The following is an 11,278-nucleotide window of genomic DNA, read 5'->3' as shown; positions in this document are numbered from 1 at the left end:
CTGGAATGGTGGAGTTTGCATTAACTTCCCGGAAGAAGTAATTGCTATTCTCATTGCATTGTCCTGTTACGTTAATTTCAGTTGAGCAAGGCCCACTAGGGTCTCTAAAAGAATTTATTCTCAAAGATATGTCATGCCCCCCTCCCCCTCGTTTTGTCCGCTCGTCCATTTATTCACCAGTAAGACTCGTTTCTTCTCTTCGTGTTTTTCACTGCTATTTTACAGATGTTATGGCGCAATTCGTCCTCTCACTTCAGTCCGTCTGTAACGCAGAAGTACGTACTATAGGCAACGCTCCACGTGGTTACCATGCATCCTGACACATCCTTCAGCCTTTCTTCGTCATGAATCACGCACTCTTTCGAGTACCCACTTCATTTTTAGAACACAACATACGACCAGCTTAGTGACAGAAGTGATGACACTTTCTGCAGGACCTGACCATCATTTTGCAGGACAGTGTTCAAGCACGTACAGTGCAAGCTGTTACTGATTTGTTTGACTGAGGGGCTGCAAAGTGCTATACCACCTACTGCATTCCTCTGACTTAAGCCCTTGTAAGTTCAACTCGATTTCTAAACTGAAGGAAACACTTCCCGTCATTCGCTTCAGAACTGCTACAAATTGGTCGGCAGTAGACCGCGCCGCTCGTACTGTCAACGCAACTGGCACTGCTAAGAGTAACATACGACTTCCACATCGCTGGCAACGCGTTATACGCAATGTTGGTAACTACTTTGAAGGCCAGTAAAACTTTGAAACACGTATCTACACTCCTGGAAATGGAAAAAAGAACACATTGACACCGGTGTGTCGGACCCACCATACTTGCTCCGGACACTGCGATAGGGCTGTACAAGCAATGATCACACGCACGGCACAGCGGACACACCAGGAACCGCGGTGTTCGCCGTCGAATGGCACTAGCTGCGCAGCATTTGTGCACCGCCGCCGTCAGTGTCAGCCAGTTTGCCGTGGCATACGGAGCTCCATCGCAGTCTTTAACACTGGTAGCATGCCGCGACAGCGTGGACGTGAACCGTATGTGCAGTTGACGGACTTTGAGCGAGGGCGTATAGTGGGCATGCGGGAGGCCGGGTGGACGTACCGCCGAATTGCTCAACACGTGGGGCGTGAGGTCTCCACAGTACATCGATGTTGTCGCCAGTGGTCGGCGGAAGGTGCACGTGCCCGTCGACCTGGGACCAGACCGCAGCGACGCACGGATGCACGCCAAGACCGTAGGATCCTACGCAGTGCCGTAGGGGACCGCACCGCCACTTCCCAGCAAATTAGGGACACTGTTGCTCCTGAGGTATCGGCGAGGACCATTCGCAACCGTCTCCATGAAGCTGGGCTACGGTCCCGCACACCGTTAGGCCGTCTTCCGCTCACGCCCCAACATCGTGCAGCCCGCCTCCAGCGGTGTCGCGACAGGCGTGAATGGAGGGACGAATGGAGACGTGTCGTCTTCAGCGATGAGAGTCGCTTCTGCCTTGGTGCCAATGATGGTCGTATGCGTGTTTGGCGCCGTGCAGGTGAGCGCCACAATCAGGACTGCATACGACCGAGGCACACAGGGCCAACACCCGGCATCATGGTGTGGGGAGCGATCTCCTACACTGGCCGTCCACCACTGGTGATCGTCGAGGGGACACTGAATAGTGCACGGTACATCCAAACCGTCATCGAACCCATCGTTCTACCATTCCTAGACCGGCAAGGGAACTTGCTGTTCCAACAGGACAATGCACGTCCGCATGTATCCCGTGCCACCCAATGTGCTCTAGAAGGTGTAAGTCAACTACCCTGGCCAGCAAGATCTCCGGATCCGTCCCCCATTGAGCATGTTTGGGACTGGATGAAGCGTCGTCTCACGCGGTCTGCACGTCCAGCACGAACGCTGGTCCAACTGAGGCGCCAGGTGGAAATGGCATGGCAAGCCGTTCCACAGGACTACATCCAGCATCTCTACGATCGTCTCCATGGGAGAATAGCAGCCTGCATTGCTGCGAAAGGTGGATATACACTGTACTAGTGCCGACATTGTGCATGCTCTGTTGCCTGTGTCTATGTGCCTGTGGTTCTGTCAGTGTGATCATGTGATGTATCTGACCCCAGGAATGTGTCAATAAAGTTTCCCCTTCCTGGGACAATGAATTCACGGTGTTCTTATTTCAATTTCCAGGAGTGTATTTTGTACGAGCTGTAAATGAATAGTTGCCACTGTTAAAGTTCCAACCCTCGTATAATAATCAACCAGAACATAAAGACCACCTACCGAAAAGCCGGTACGTCCTCCTTATGGCACGTATAACACCGGCGACGTGTCGTGGTATGGTATCAGTGAGGCCTTGGTAGGTCGCAGGAGGGAGCTGACACCACATCTACACAAAAAGGTCGTAATTTCCGGGGAGGGGGCCAATGAGCTCTGACGCCACGTTCAATCACATCCCAGATGTATTGGATGGGATTCAGATCTGGCGAGCTTGGGGGCTAGCACATCAATTGCAACTCGTCACTGTGTTCCTCAAACCACTCCAACACTCTCCTGGCCTTGTGATATGGCGCATTATTTATTTAAAAATGCCACTGCCATCGGGAAACATGATCGTCATGAAGGGGTGTACGTGGTCTGCAACTAATGTACGATACTCCTTGGCCGTCATAGTGCCTTGCACGAGCTCCACCGGACCCATGGTTGCCCACGTGGATGGTCCCCAGAACATAATGGAACCGCCACTAGCTTGTCTCCGCCCACAGTACAGACATCAAGGAACTGTTCCTCTGGAAGACGACGAATTCGCGCCCTGCCATCGGCATGATGAAGGAGGTGTCGGGATTCACCAGACCGTTCAACGCTCTGCCACTACGCCAACGTCCAATGCCGTGCCCATTCAGTCGTAGTTGCCGATGTCATGATGTTAACATTGGATGGGTCGTCGACTGCGGAGGCTCATTGCTAGGAGTGTTCGGTTCAGACACACTTGTACTCTGCCCAGCTTTAAAGTGTGATGTTAGTTCCGCCACCGTTCGCTGCCTGTGGTATCCTGGCAGTCTGCCCAACCTGCGACGTCCGACATTTATAAATAAGGATGACCGCCCGACCCCACGACGTCTGAACATGGTTTCACCTTGGTTTAGCCACGTGTTGAGGACACTCACCACAGCACTCCTCGAATGTCCTACGAGTCATGCAGTTTCCTAAATGGTCGTGCCGAGCCTGCGGGGCATCGCAATCTGCCCTCGATCAAACTCGAGATAGATAGCACACCTTCCCCATTCTACTCACGGACAGCACGCTCACTGATAATCATGCACCGTGCTTGTGTCTGACTAGCAGTCATTCGTCGCCAGGTAACGGTGCTACCTTCTGGACGGATTTATATCGATGGTAGGTCGGTGGTCATAATGTTGTGAGTGATGAGTATATATATATGAAGCATGGCCGCATTTATCGGGGTATGTTAGTTAGCAGATCCGTCGGCGATGGAGTTTTGAAAATCTTCATCAGTTACGTCAACAGCCTGTGCAAGATGTCAAAACAGGACTGTGTAGTGCAGTTAGTTCAACAGGGATTATTATACCTAATTTTTGTTACCTAAAATATTTCTACCACCAAACAATAACTTCTGATAGGTATGTGGACAGTATAGTTCATCCTTTTTTTAGAGGAATAGTAACTAACAAAAGGAAATGATCTTGCTACATACAGGAAGGTGGAAGATCATACAATGCCAATGCTTATATGATAGTATTAAGATTTGTTTTTGATGACAGGAATAAATTATGCTACACGCAGACGACAACGACCAGTATCACGTCGAGCAACCGTATCTGAACTGGTCAGTCGATGCACTACCATCAATCTGTAAGGTTTCGGTTTACGTTTATACGCAGCTCTGTGACCAAATGTGACTGACACACACCAGTCTGAAGCAAAGTAGGGTGACAATTATCTCGAACTTTTTTCCAGTAATACTCTCATCTCGCTTTTTTCTTTTTTGATTATTTAGTTATTTATTTATTTTCCAGTCGAGACTCATATCCCAAATACGACAGTGTGTGTCAGCAACGCACTGGATCGTATGCGGTGATCGCAGTCTACCACACTGGTAGTGATTTCTGCGGAACACGGAATACAGCGCTTGCGCGGTACTCGTCGGCTGTGAGTGTTTCCAGTAACTGACGGCCGATCGAGCAGACACGCGATATCGGATATTTACGCCTATTTGCGGCACACTGAAACGATCGCAGTATTTCAGTTGTCACCCGCGTGTCGTGTAATTTCTTTTTGAGTCATCAGTCTTCTGACTGGTTCCCCACGAATTCGTCTGTTGTGTTAACTTCTTCATCGCACAGTACCATTTGCACCCTGTTTCGTTAGTTCTTTGTTGGACGTATTTCATTCTCTGCCTCCTCCTACAGTCTTTATCCCCTGTACTTCTCTCTAGTACCGTGAATATTATTCCATGATGGCTTAACCCATGTCCTATCATACTATTTTCTTCTTGTCAGTGTTTTCCATATCTTCCTTTCTTCTCCGATTCTGGGGAAAACCTTCTCATTCCTTATCTTATCAGTCCACTGATTTTCAACGTTCTTCTGTAGTACCACATCTCAAACGCCTCGATTAATTTCTTTTCTGGTTTTCCCACAGTCAGTGTTTCACTACCATACAATACTGTGCACCAAACGTGCATTCTCAGAAATTTTTACCTCAGATTAAGGCCGATGTTTGATCCCTCCTGACCTCTCTTGGCTAGCATTGATCTCTCTGATTGTGGTAATCTACTTTTTATGTCCTCCGTGCTTCGTTCGTCACCTGTTAGTTTGCTTCCGAGATTGCAGAATTCCCTAACTTCCTCTGATTCGTGGGTCCCAATTTTGATGTTAATTTTATCGCTAACCTCGTGTCTGCTACTTCTCATTGCTTTCAATTTTCTTCTGTTTTCTCCGTCTATATAGTGTACACCTTAGGTTGCCCACTACATTTCCATACACCACGTCCTGTAAGTGTTTTCTTCAGTTTCACTGAAGACAGGAATGTCATCTACTAATCATATCATTCATACCCTCTCACGTTGAATTTTAATCCCACTCTTGATCCTTTCTTATATTTCCGGCACTTGTTTTGCGATGAATAGAATTGAACTGTAGGGGCGGATGATAACATCTATGCCCTGCACCTTTTTTAATCCGAGGTCCTTGTTTTGGGTGTTCCTTTCGTATTCTTCCCTCTTCGCTCTTGTACGTATTGTACATTATCAGTCGTTCGCTATAGCTTGCTCCTAATTTTCGAGAATTTTAAACATCTTGCACTATTTTACCCTGCCAAACGCATTTTTGAGGTCGAGAAATCCTATGAATATGTCCTGATTTTTCTTAACTCTTGTTTCCATTATCAACTGCAACGGCAAAACTGCATCTCTGGCGCCTTTTCTTTTCCGAAAAACAAATTGATTGTGATACAACATATCCTCAAAATTTTTTTTCTGCGATTCTTCTGCAAATTATTCGTCTCAGCAACGTGCTTACACGAACCATTAAGCTGACTGCCCGACAGTTGTCGCGCTTAACCTGCCATTGCTATCTTCGGGACTGTGTGGAGCACGTACGCATAAGCATGTACATAATGCGTGCGATTTGATCTCGTAATAGTCCCTTGGTATGTGAGCGTCCTTCAGCGCTTCGTACCAGACAAGGAATGAGAAGGGGCTACAGAATCTTTGCGATCCTCTCACTAAAGCACTGAAAGTCTTAGTACTTCACTTCTGTCCTGTTCCTTTTCGAGAACTATCCGATCTATCCACGAAATCTTCAGCATTCTTCTGTATCATATTTCAAAATCTTCTGCCCTCTTCTTGCCAGATCTGCCCTTTCTGTCGCCACAGTCGTGGGTGGGAAGTCGCGTGCGTCATCTGCCTGTGTTTCGTGTTAACTTTGTTCTTTATGTTATCGCATTTTAAGAGTTTTTTTAACTGTTGTCGTTGATGGAGATCGGGGATCAGACCAGCGTCTGCCTGAATGGCGTGAAAACACGTCTAAAAATCCCACGCTCAGCCTAGGCTGTGCAGCAGACCAAACGTCGTTAATCCGTCATATAGATTCGATCGATCTGGATCACGTACCTATCTTGCAAGCTAGCGTGCTGCCCATTGAATTGTACGAGCTGCTCAACTTCCCGTCCAGCATGCGCCAGTGTCAAAAAGAAACGGCACATGACCACTGTTCACATGGAATTCTTTCTGTTACAAATTTGTCCGAGGGTATCCTGGCCACCTTCTCATGGACCTAAAAACGATTAGCTGGCTGTTCTTTTTACAGTTTAGTAATGAGGGAAGGAAGACTACCGCCAGGGTAGCCGAGAGCGCTAATGCGCTGTTTCCTGGACTCGGGTAGGCGCGCCGGCCCCGGATCGAATCCGCCCGGCGGATTAATGACGAGGGCCGGTCTGCCGGCCAGCCCGGATGTGGTTTTTAGGCGGTTTTCCACATCCCACTATGTGAAAACTGGGCTGGTCCCCACGTTCCGCCTCAGTTCCACGCCTCCCAGACTTCTGAAAAAATTCGCACTATTCCATGGCTTACACTAGACGCGGACAGCTGGGTTACACTCATTCCGTCCCGGGGGGGGGGGGGGGGGGGGGGGTGCAGGGTTGCGTCTGGAACGGCGTCCAGCCATCCTGTGTAACTAATCCCGCCAAATTAATAGCAGCACGGCCGATCCCGAGTTGCAGTGGGACAAAGGCTGCAAGAAAGAAAGAAAAAATGAGGGAAGGAAGATCAAAATTCTACACCCCATCGGCGGGCGAGGTTATTACAGATACAGCACACACTAAAACTGGAGAAGAAACCATATCGATATTTGCCTTACGCGGATTGGAGAAACTACACAAAATGTATATAATGTGCCCTTGCATTAAACGATTTTTACTGACAGCTCTTGCGTTTTTAATGTTACCGATGTTTTAATTACCAGTTTTTAAATGTTGTTTGTGCAACGTACTTTTTCTTATATTTGTTCTTGTGATCCAACTGCAATGAAATTTTAAAGAGAGAGAGTGTCTGAGGCATGCAAACTTTAATCTTGATCGCTGAAATCTCAGTGTCCCAGTTATCTGGTGTACATTCTACTCTGAAGAAGTATTCTAATACATGTATATAATTTGCTCTGTGTCACCTTTAAGATGATGCTGACATCCGCTTGAGTGCATGGAACTTTTCTAGCTGTTTATTCCTAGGTAAATGATTGATTCAAATAATACACTTAAGTTATTCCTTTTGAGTTATAAATTACTGACTGTCACGCAGCTTCGCTTGCATATCAGTAGTTCTGGTATGATCAGTGATGGTGAGGTACATATTTTTTTTGCCGAACGTCGAATCATGGTTAAAAATATTAAAAACTACAATTTTCTCTTATTTATTTCAATGTCTTAACAAAGTCGTATAAACAATGTTTTTGGTTCACTGAATCTTCCACCGGTTCTTGGTAGAACAACATTACAATAAATGAAAAGCGCTAGTTTGCTTTTGTTCTACAGTATTACCTTTATTATGTTAACCGGTTTTCAGCTTGCAAGGCCATCTTCAGACATTTACTGAGTATTGTCACCAAAGAAGTTACAATGTTTGTAAACAACTTTGGAAGAGAAGTTACACGTCTAGACTGAAGCAGAAACAAACAGTAAGTAACATGAAACTTCCTGGCAGATTAAAACTGTGTGCCCGACCGAGACTCGAACTCGGGACCTTTGCCAGGAAGTTTCATATCAGCGCACATTCCGCTGCAGAGTGAAAATCTCATTCTGGAAACATCCCCCAGGCTGTGGCTAAGCCATGTCTCCGCAATATCCTTTCTTTCAGGAGTGCTAGTTCTGCAAGGTTCGCAGGAGAGCTTCTGTAAAGTTTGGAAGGTAGGAGACGAGGTACTGGCAGAAGTAAAGCTGTGAGTACCGGGCGTGAGTCGTGCTTCGGTAGCTCAGTTGGTAGAGCACTTGCCCTCGAAAGGCAAAGGTCCCGAGTTCGAGTCTCGGTCGGGCACACAGTTTTAATCTGCCAGGAAGTTTCATATCAGCGCACACTCCGCTGCAGAGTGAAAATCTCATTCTGCAAACATCCCCAAGGCTGTGGCTAAGCCATGTCTCCGCAATATCCTTTCTTTCAGGAGTGCTAGTTCTGCAAGGTTCGCAGGAGAGCTTCTGTAAAGTTTGGAAGATAGGAGACGAGGTACTGGCAGAAGTAAAGCTGTGAGGACGGGGCGTGAGTCGTGCTTGGGTAGGTCAGTTGGTAGAGCACTTGCCCGCGAAAGGCAAAGGTCCCGAGTTCGAGTCTCGGTCGGGCACACAGTTTTAATCTGCCAGGAAGTTTCATATCAGCGCACACTCCGCTGCAGAGTGAAAATCTCATTCTAGTAAGTAACATCTTTGACAGGAAAAATCCTTAACACAAAATAGGAGCAGCATGCCTACAAAACACATTCTATTAATAAACGAAACCAATAAAATAAAATAAAATAAAATTAGTACTTGACAAGGCTAAAGGCTACTCCAGGAGGCATAAAACAGGTGTCATAAAACATGGAGAATGATACACAAACCAGTTAAAAGAAGAAAGCATTATCAATGTAACTACAGAACGTATAAGGAATGGAATGGCTCTGAGCACTATGGGACTTAACATCTATGGTCATCAGTCCCCTAGAACTTAGAACTACTTAAACCTAACTAACCTAAGGAGATCACACAACGCCCAGTCATCACGAAGCAGAGAAAATCCCTGACTCCGCCGGGAATCGAACCCGGGTACCCGGGCGTGGGAAGCGAGAACGCTACCGCACGACCACGAGCTGCGGACGAATGTGTAAGGAACCTAAGCATTATCAATAAGTTAAATTGTTCAAATGGCTCTGAGCACTATGGGACTTAACATCTGGGGTCATCAGTTCCCTAGAACTTAGAACTACTTAAACCTAACTAACCTAAGGACATCATACACATCTATGCCCGAGGCAGGATACGAACCTGCGACCGTTACTGTCGCGCGGTTCCAGACTGAAACGCCTAGAACCGCTCGGCCACACCGGCCGGCTCCGTAAGATAAACAGAAGTGAATGAAAATAGGAAAATGGAGGAAAGTGAGGAAACATACAGTAAATGCAATCTTTGAGAGTGTGGTGGTACTGCATTTTAAAAGGTAAAAAGGCTGAACAATCCATAAATACAAAAGGAGCAAACGGGAAAAACATTTGAGTATAAAGAATGAACTGACAATATGTTGTGCCATTTGCCGGAAATCGTTGACAGAATTAAAACAAAATTATCGACTCTTTTTTTTTCTTTTTTTTTTCTTTCAAATATGCATATATCTTTGCCGCATCCGGCACAAGAGAGGAACAGTAGCGGTCGCTAGGTGTTGCTGTGTCAGCCGCGTGGCTGCTAATTGCGCGATGGCTGGCGAGCGTCGCTGTTTGCCTGGCGCTGCAGTTTTCGAGTCGCAGCCGGGAGCCGCAACCTCGGCCGCCCCCTGCCTGCTACGTCAGCCGGCGCGGCCTGCCCTCCTCACGGCGGAAGAGATTGGCTGCGAAGGGGCGCTGTGCACGGGAGGGGAGGGGAGCCGGCGGCCAGACTTTACGGCGGCGCGCTAATGAATTAGCCCTGCGGCGTGCGCCAGGGGCGCCAGATCTGCTCGCCACAGTCTATCCATCGCCGCCGCGCCGGCAATAACGGCGAGGTTAGGGCAGGTGTGCCGGTAAACACGGCGCCGTTACCAGTTCATTTACGTCCCCGGCCCCTCCCGGAATGCCTCGTTGCACTCCTCCAGCGTACGGGCCATCTGTCGTCCGAGGCCGCGAGCATCCATTACTACCTCGGCAGATCTCATTTATTTTGAAATGTAAACAAAATAAAGCGGTGAAACCGCTGCGGTGCTCTCCGACATTGTAGATGTCATATGCAACAAGCTGTCGCTGCTCACCCGACGTTTTGGCTTGCTGGCCCGTAGAACGCTGAGACCAACTTTCACATCTCTGCTTCGTTATAAAAGGCGAATCCCCTGGACACACGTGGATGTTTGCTACTGCCCCTACCTATCGTTTTATGCAACCCGAAACGTCTTCTGATACCATGCACAAGATTTTCATATTCTCTCGCTCACTACACGCAGACTATTTAGTCCTGTAGAAAAATTAACAGTATCCTTTTGTACTCCGTCTTCAGGCCACGAGTGGCCTACTGGGACCATCCGACCGCCGTGTCATCCTCTAGGAGGATGCGGATAGGTCAGCACACCGCTCTCCCGGTCGTTATAATGGTATTATTGACCGAAGCCGCTACTATTCGGTCGAGTAGCTCCTCAATTGGCATCACGAGGCTGAGTGCACCCCGAAAAATGGCAACAACGCATGGTGGTCTGGATGGGTCACCCATCCAAGTGCCAACCACGCCCGTCAGCGCTTGTAAACTTAGGTGATCTCACGGGAACCGGTGTATCCACTGCGGCAAGGCCGTTGCTGGATCCTTTTGTAGGAAATTTAATATATTTAAATTTTGTACTGGGATACATTTTTGCTAGTGACCATAGTTTTCGAATTATTCACAAAAAACGTACAAAGATGACCTTCGAAAGTGTTTTTTTTTCCTTTTTGTTTTGAATATCTCGAAAACTGTGGCCTACAGCGAAAACATAATGCCAACACAAAATTTAACGCATTAAATTTCGCTGTTAAGGGGAGACACGGGCAACCTTTGTTGACAAGCGGGCCTGATTCGCATCCTCTCTTAATCTCCTAGGCCACCTCATCAGGTGACGGTACAGCACCGCTCCTAGTGCATGAAGTCAAAACTGAAGCGTTAATGTTTATGGGGTAACCGTAGAGTATAAATGTCTATGGAGTTAGCATTCGAGTGCGCAGAACGAGAATTATCTCCGCAACATCTGTTGCAGATTAAGTCACTTGATTTTGGGATGGCGCTTTTTAGCCTGTATAGCGCTTATCGTATTTTGAGTGTTATTACTTAGTTCCTACAGGTAGATCGCCTTCAGAAGTACCTTCAAACTTGGTATACGTGTTTTACAGACAGCTTAAAAATTTGATACCAGTAACGGATGTTGGCTTAAAGATGTGGAAAGCAAAAGTATTCTCCTTTTTCTCCGGTAACGATAGAAGAAGTGATAACCAACAACATTCTTTTATGTTTTCTACTGTACTTATTCATATTGTCGAATCTCTGTTTTAATTAACTATGTGACAGTGGCACTGTAGCCGGCGCCATGAA

General features: G+C 47.2%; 1 non-coding gene across 1 annotated transcript; it reads left to right on the top strand.

Moving 5' to 3' along the window:
* Positions 1-7,971: 7,971 nt before the first annotated feature.
* Positions 7,972-8,046, top strand: Trnas-cga. Its single transcript has one exon. It is a non-coding gene; the product is annotated as a tRNA-Ser (tRNA).
* The last annotated feature ends 3,232 nt before the right edge of the window (positions 8,047-11,278 follow it).

The sequence above is a fragment of the Schistocerca piceifrons genome, chromosome 5 (assembly GCF_021461385.2).
Source record: "Schistocerca piceifrons isolate TAMUIC-IGC-003096 chromosome 5, iqSchPice1.1, whole genome shotgun sequence".
In the NCBI taxonomy this organism is placed as follows: domain Eukaryota; kingdom Metazoa; phylum Arthropoda; class Insecta; order Orthoptera; family Acrididae; genus Schistocerca; species Schistocerca piceifrons.
Note: the sequence above shows the minus strand (reverse complement) of the source record. Positions and strands in the feature narration are given on the sequence as shown.